A 7372-nucleotide genomic window follows, 5' to 3' on the forward strand; every position below is an offset into this window, starting at 1 on the left:
ATAATAAACATAATTTTTTTCATTGATACAAACGAAATTTTTTACAGTGTATATTTTTTACACAATTGCCAAAATAATATCTACAACTTTGCTCTAGACACCAAATCAATCGAACAAAGCGTTTCGGTAATATATATTTTTAAACTCATTAGTACTATTTTTACACAGGCCCTTCTCAAAAAGTAGTCGTAATTCAATATGAAAAACTGAGAGCACAAAATGGCGCCTATACTAAAAAGGAACAGCTGTGCAAAGTTTCAGCGTAATTGGAAATGATCGGTCAGGATCGATTTGCGAACCTTCGTGGAATGCCTCAGCTACCGAAGCAGTTCGATGAAACTCTACGAAGTTCACTGAAGTTCGGTGAGCTTCTACAAAGTTAACTGAACTTTAAAGAAAAATCTGCACTTCAAGAAAGTTTTCTGGACTTTTAAAAAATTCCCTGAAGTACCACGAAGTTTCTTGAAGAACTACAAAATTCCTTGCAACTTGGATAGCAGTTCGTACCCTGGTGTAGTGGCTGTAGGTGCATTGTCAGAAAGCACCAGCAAATCAACAGAGGAAGTGGTAGAGGTGCTGCATGAAGAGGTGGTGATAATGGACGTGCCCTCAGGAGGCCAATAAAGCATGAAAAAACGAACATCAGCATCCTCGGCAGAAAGGGTTTGTGGATCTGTCGAGATTCGATGCGTTGCAAACAAAAAAATAATAATATAGGAAATCGATTTAGATCTCCATTGTAATATTTGTTTAGTCCTTCGGCTCCGCAGAGCTTTCAAAGTAATTGAACCTACTAAATAAACATTTTGGACAACATGGTTTTCGATTCATATACCGTTGAGTGTGACAAATCCAGTTTTCTTATTTCTCATCATATTTTCAGGTTGACTACTACTTGGGACGAACACACCATGCTTTTTGTCTAAATATATTTGAACAGTTCCCAAATTTAAGTACATGTTTGAATTAACTAGTGATGTCGGCTACAGCTTGAAAGGCTGAAAATACTGATGGATGTGACTTCAAAGTCACACGAATCCATTTCAACAACGAAGTTTTTTTTAAGGGCCCTCCGAACTATTGGTTCTCTGCCAGCTGCAAAATACCTATCAATTTGATCCACCAAAATCAATCGGATCCAAATCAGGCTGATCAATATCCCAAAATTTGAACTAATTTGGTGGCGAACTGATTCTGCACTGGCTCTTTGAAGTTTATATGGGAATTACTTTAAGAAATGTGTATTTTGTGTCCTCATCGTTCTAGCCCTGCACCATAATGATTAACGGAAAAGTTGTCCATCAGAGCCCCCCCCCACTCCCACCCCTCTGACGTGAGAATTTCCCAGCTACAACTTTGTTCAATGTCAAGAAAATTTGTTATTAAATAATTTCCAAGTTGATAACTTGCTGGTAGGATTAATCGGCTGTTTGCAGGGCAACACTGCATCTTGCCCTTATGACATAATAGTCTCGATTTTTTGTCCTATTATTCCAATGTTGTCTGCTGAGTAGTAAATGAACCATGTCAGAAGAACATCATCTTCCTAATCAAATAATAACTAATTATCCTAACATTCAATTTTTCAATTCCCACATAGACTTCAAAGGGCCAAGTGCAGTATGAGTTCGCATCCTAATGAGAACAAATTTTGTGAGAATGATCAGGTGCTGATTTGAAATCGTTTGAACTTGGTGGAACTAAATCAATATTTTGAACCATGAAAATTCCATGCGCATGGATCGGTAACAAATAACCCCGCCGGTAATTGGTTCGTAATCGTTTAACTCATCTTCCGCTTGAAATACTTCTACAAAACCACAATCTCTCAACCCTCAAAAACTGAATACCAACTGATTGAAATCAATCAGTTGTACCAGCAACACGAGAATGTGACAGGACTACAACAGTTCTCTGCTGTTTTTTTTTATCCCCAACCAGCCACTTTTAGCATGCACGCAGGACGTAGGTACGTTGCCGATCTCCCTGGAGCTCGCCGAGCTTAGCTCATGAGACACAGCACATGTGACACGAATGAGGCACGTAGGAACAAATAAGAAACGCGAAATAATACGTCTTGAAATGTACCAGGATCACGCGGGATGGATGCACGTGTACATTAACTCTGATTCAGGGTCTATTTCATATGCATTCTTATACTCAGTCTTGTAAACGGTCACGTTCACCGACGCTTTATTCTCTATTATCATGCTCTTTTTGTCAAGCCATTCGTAACAAGCATGTTCGTTCGACAGGCTTGCCAAAAAATGTATTTTGACATCACGACACTTCTCTATCTTATTCATTTGATATTCATCATTTTTTGTAAACACCGACTGCGTTCACCGTAGCTGTCCACGTGTTCATTTATTTTGCAGTTTCATTATCTCTTTCTAATTCACTCTATAGCGTCTTCGTTCCAATGTGGGTTATCTACAGGTGAGGAGGAAGGAAACTAGTCGACTCTTTCATTCTCACGGTGTTCTTATGAAGCAGCAGATGTGACGTCACGTCTGTTGCTGCATAAGAAACCGCGAGGACGAAAAAGTCGATTATTTTCCGTCTTCCTCAACTCTTAGTACCACACATCGTCTTCGTTCAACGTTGTAAGAAAAGAACACGTCTACGTTTTCTATGGTTATCGTTGTTTTGCTATTCTACAGTCGTGAAAAAGTTCTTAGTGTTGTTGTCGACCAATTTTTACTGTTTCAAGTTAAGATTTTAAAACAGATCCTAAACTTTTCAATCGCAATGGACGTATCAGCATCATCGATCGAAAAAAAGAAATACAGAGAGATCCTAGCGGAAGGCTGCATTTCCACGGAAGACGGATTTGTATTGTGTGCCATCGATGCTGCCAACAGTTGCAAATACCGACAGAAAGCTGAAAAATTTGATGCCGGAAATTTTATCCGACATCTTCGTACAGAACACACCATTCTGGCCAAATCACGTGGACTACTTAAAGATGAGGCGGAAGTACCATCCAAGAGAAAGAAGGCATAAAAAAAAATGATTGCCATCGACAGGCAAACATTTGTCGAAGCAATATTGAAACTGGTGACCGTCCATCACGTTCCCCTGCACTGTGTCGAATGGGAAGGGTTTCAACTGCTCTTGAAACCCATTGGTGAAGCACTAAATATGTGCATGAATCGCCCTAACGTTCTCAGACATCTAACAGTTGCTGCCACAAAGATCCGATCCGCGATTAGAAGTCTGGTAAACGGAAAGCTTATATGTCTAAAAATCGACAGTGCTTCTCGACATGGACGACACATCCTGGGTGTCAACATCCAATTTTTTGACCCAGAGCAGCAGCAGGTAGTGATTCTGACCGTCGGTAAGTGACAGCATCTTATCAAGTTGAAACAGGGCGGATTGCATCTTTATAATTAGGGAGACACTATTCCAAGTACAGCTTTTTCGTAAAAAGTTTAATGCATGGAATGGGATATCCCGTGATTCGCCGTACATGTAAATCATAGATTTATACTCAAAATAATTTCATTTCTTCTTCAGGGATGATTGAACTTAATGAGAGGCACACTGCCAAATTTCTAAGGTCGAAAATCGAAGAAATACTCGCAGGATACGGCATTTCACTTGAGCAGATATTTTCTATCACATGCGACAACGGTGCAAATATGATTGCAGCTGTAAAGCAGTTGCAGTCATATTTGCAGGTTATGATCCTCTCCACTGAAGACGACGAAGATGACCCATCACAAGAGCTACCTGGACTAGACTGGACCGAAGCGATTGAAGAAGAATTTTTCAATCGTATAACGCTTGTGAGGTGTGCTGTGCACACAATGCAGCTAGCAGTCACCGATGTTATCAAGGCATGTGATGCTGACATCCGTCAATGTACTACAGTCACAAAAAATTGCCGCAAGATAGCTTATAAACCGGTGTTCGATCTGCACAACCAATCGCTCCCACCCCTTTATGCTAGGACCAGGTGGGGAGGAATCTTCACGATGTTGGAGCATTTCGAAAAGCATGAGGATTTCTTCAGAGACTTAGGATCGCAGTATCCTGAGCTGGGTTAGTGAAACACGTTAAAAACTGATAAAAAGTTGTACATAGATTTATCACTTACCATTTTAAATTTCAGATCTTACAGAACAGTGGACATTCATTAAGGAATATGTTGCAGCTTTCAGACCAGTTTTCTTGGCAACCAAGAACATGCAATCCAACCATACTTCCCTGAACGATTTTTACTTGACATGGATAAGAACCGTGATGGATGTCAGTAAAATTCAATCTAACCGATTTGTAGAACCATTGACGGCTTCACTGACCCAACGTCTCAAACAGTTGAAGGACAATATGATTTTCAAGTCCGCGCTTCTCATCGATCCACGATTTAATTACCTGAATTCTACACTGTTCACATCTGAAGAAAAAGAGGAAGTTCGAGTAAGTCCATTGCTTTTGTCACTCAATGAATGTTGAACCTCCATTTGTTCTGTATTTTCTTATCCTATTGTTCAGAAATTCATCATTGCAACATGGGAGCGAATCAAGCGAATGAAACCACACAGCGTAGACCAACCAACTCAGTCACCATCAACCTCTGCAACAGGATCAGATCAAGATCAGCACAGTGAGCTGGATGCCTTTTTGACACAGATGTTTGGAGGAATGCTTCCTGAGTCGGGCTCAAGAAGAATTCAAACATCAGACACGTTTCTGAGACAGCTAAAAGCACTTGATCTCGAGCCTCATCAACTCTACTCATTTGATGTATGGAAATATTGGGTTTCACGAAAATTCAGTCATCCCGAGCTATACGAAGTTGCAACTCTGCTGTTGACGGTACCTTCAAACCAGGTGTCCGTGGAACGCGCGTTCAGTGCTCTTGCACTGGTTCTTTCGGACAAGCGAACAAAAATCGCTGAAGCAAACCTTGAAAATATCCTATTGGTTAAGCTCAACAAGGAACTGTTTGAGAAAATAGTTCCTAACTTGTACAATTGGCTTGACGAAGAGCTTTAAGATTGATTCTGAGCATTTCGTCATATTTGAATACCTTTTCTTTTATTTCCATTGATATTTCCCACACAGTTCAATATAACAAGCTATTATCTTGCATTTGACACGAGAAACATGACAAGAGGATATTTTATTGCTCACTAACTGAGCCTTAGTTATTAATGCAAGGGAAAATAGACGAAAAGAACAAATCAATCTTGCTTAGGACATTATGGATTGTTCGGGTAGAAATGTGCTACCGTACACGCAGAGAAAAAAAATACAAATAAACTCAACCAATTTGCAGTCTACTGCTATTCCCCCGTTTACGCGGTGGGTGGTACTGCTCACTCACCGCTTTTTCTGATTAATGTCCGCCATAATCTAGTTGTATACAGAAAATCGGCTCAATTGATTTAAGGACCGCCGAGAAAGTGGGGGGTGGGCGGTACCACCCACCGCGTAAACGGGGGAATAGCAGTATTATATCTTGGCTAAAACAAATAGATATTTCAGGTTTTATCAACTATGCTTTTATTTAAAAACTGCCGGTTCAACCATATTCCGAACGAGTGCAGGTGAGGAGACACGAAAAAATCCAAACATTGGTACCTATGCATGTGTTAAAAACAATGAACACAAACGTTTCTGAACACTGCCGTGGAAATAACGGAACACCTTACAGTACAACCTCTATTTTGCCTTAGCAGCATTTTCCTTGCTGGCCTCACCAGCGACAAAGACCTTCTTCTTCTTCTCTTGTCCTTGAGTGCTGCTGGGGGAGATCCATCGGCAGATACAGTAGGAGCAGCAGCAGCATCACTAATATCCTTGGTGGTGTTTATGGGGGTGGGGTGGTGGTGACGACAGCGGCAGCAGCTTCCTTAGTCACATCCGACTTCTTGGTGTCCGTTAGCACCAGATCTATGTTCGCCTTCGAAGTAGGTCATTTCGCTCAATTTCGTTGTGTTTCACATACTACTTGGAACGGCTCGACCATTTTGTTGGTTATGCATTCCCATCTTGGCCTTGGCTTCCTCCTTAAATTTGCGCAAATTGAACGGCATTAGACCGTACTTTGGTAGTTCGGCTAGGAATGGCCTGAATGGTGTCGGTGTACAGCCAGAGACTCCTTTCGAAGCGGAACGCTATCGGAAAGTACAGCTTCCGATGTTCTACGTAAAAGGAAATATAATTACAATCTATCAAAACACTTGACATTATAACAAACACACTCACCACTACCGTACTTCCCGGTAAAGTGCGAAACGATTATTCCCAGGTAGACGTCATCGTCAATCGTAAAGCGGTGGTCAGCTGTGCCTCGAGCAACTTGCGTAGCCTTTGTTGGCAATCTTCACTTTCGTCGTCGGGCCTCGATACTCTACCGTTTAACACCGTCGTCTTTCAGCGAAAATGCCAGATTGATGTCGGGAAGGTGATTCTCTTCTTCATTTCCAGTTCATTTTTTAAATTCCAGCTGGTGATCTTCCTTCTGGCAGAGGGCCGTCGCGTACGCTCCTACTGTGGATGCCTGGATCAGGCTCTAAAGGGTGTTGTTGACGATCGCTCCAGCTGTTTTGTGCTGTTGTTTGACCGTACTGTCGGCGATATTTTTTTCCTCCCCCCGCGGCTGCTGCTCGTCGTTGTTGACCTTATTGTTGTCGTTTCACTCCCCAGAACCGATGTCAAAAAACATTACGCGTGCGAATCGGCAAGTGATTTTAAATCCACATTATTTTCCTAGAAGTAGAAACAAAACATAACTGCAATGCGTTGTGATGGACTAAATCAACAAAACATACCTGTTACCACTTTTCCAACGTGACAAATCGATTAAATTCTTGCGTCACTTTTCATAAGGTCGATTCGACATATTGATCGATTCTCTTCATCGACTTTCTCTTTCGTTAATAACTCGCTTCCAAAAACATTCTAAGCTATTCTCATCGTCCAACATGCTTGATAATACTTTCTTTTAAAATAATATGTAGCAAAATCAGCCCGAAATATGCCTGCAGCCGAGTTATTTACGAAAGAGAGAGTCGATGAAGAGAATCGATCAATGTAGATTGGACGTTATGAAAAGTGACGCGAGAATTCAGTTTTTTAATAACACTTTGGCTATGAAACTTCTATCAAACGACATTCAAAGTATTGTAAACAAATTCAAATGAACGCAACTCAATCGACAGTACTGACAGCGATAGGGAGAGAGAAAATGATGGTCTACTTCTCCAGTTTTCTTTCATTGCTCTTTTGTATACGTTCGAAGGAAAGAGACGAAACAAAAACATTCGATTCATTCTCGTGTTGGAAGCAAAAACTTTTTTTGCGCATGACAGCTGTAGACGGGTAAACGAAATCATGGTCGCGTTCATAGTATTGA

The 7372-nt window shown here is 41.0% G+C and overlaps 1 pseudogene; it reads left to right on the forward strand.

Moving 5' to 3' along the window:
- Positions 1-2166: 2166 nt before the first annotated feature.
- Positions 2167-4787, forward strand: LOC135701921 (uncharacterized; annotated as a pseudogene).
- Positions 4788-7372: the final 2585 nt, after the last annotated feature.

Source organism: Ochlerotatus camptorhynchus, unplaced genomic scaffold (genome assembly GCF_037179485.1).
Source record: "Ochlerotatus camptorhynchus isolate MF236.1 unplaced genomic scaffold, CSIRO-AGI_Acam_v1.1 ptg000180l, whole genome shotgun sequence".
Classification (NCBI taxonomy): Eukaryota; Metazoa; Arthropoda; class Insecta; order Diptera; family Culicidae; genus Ochlerotatus; species Ochlerotatus camptorhynchus.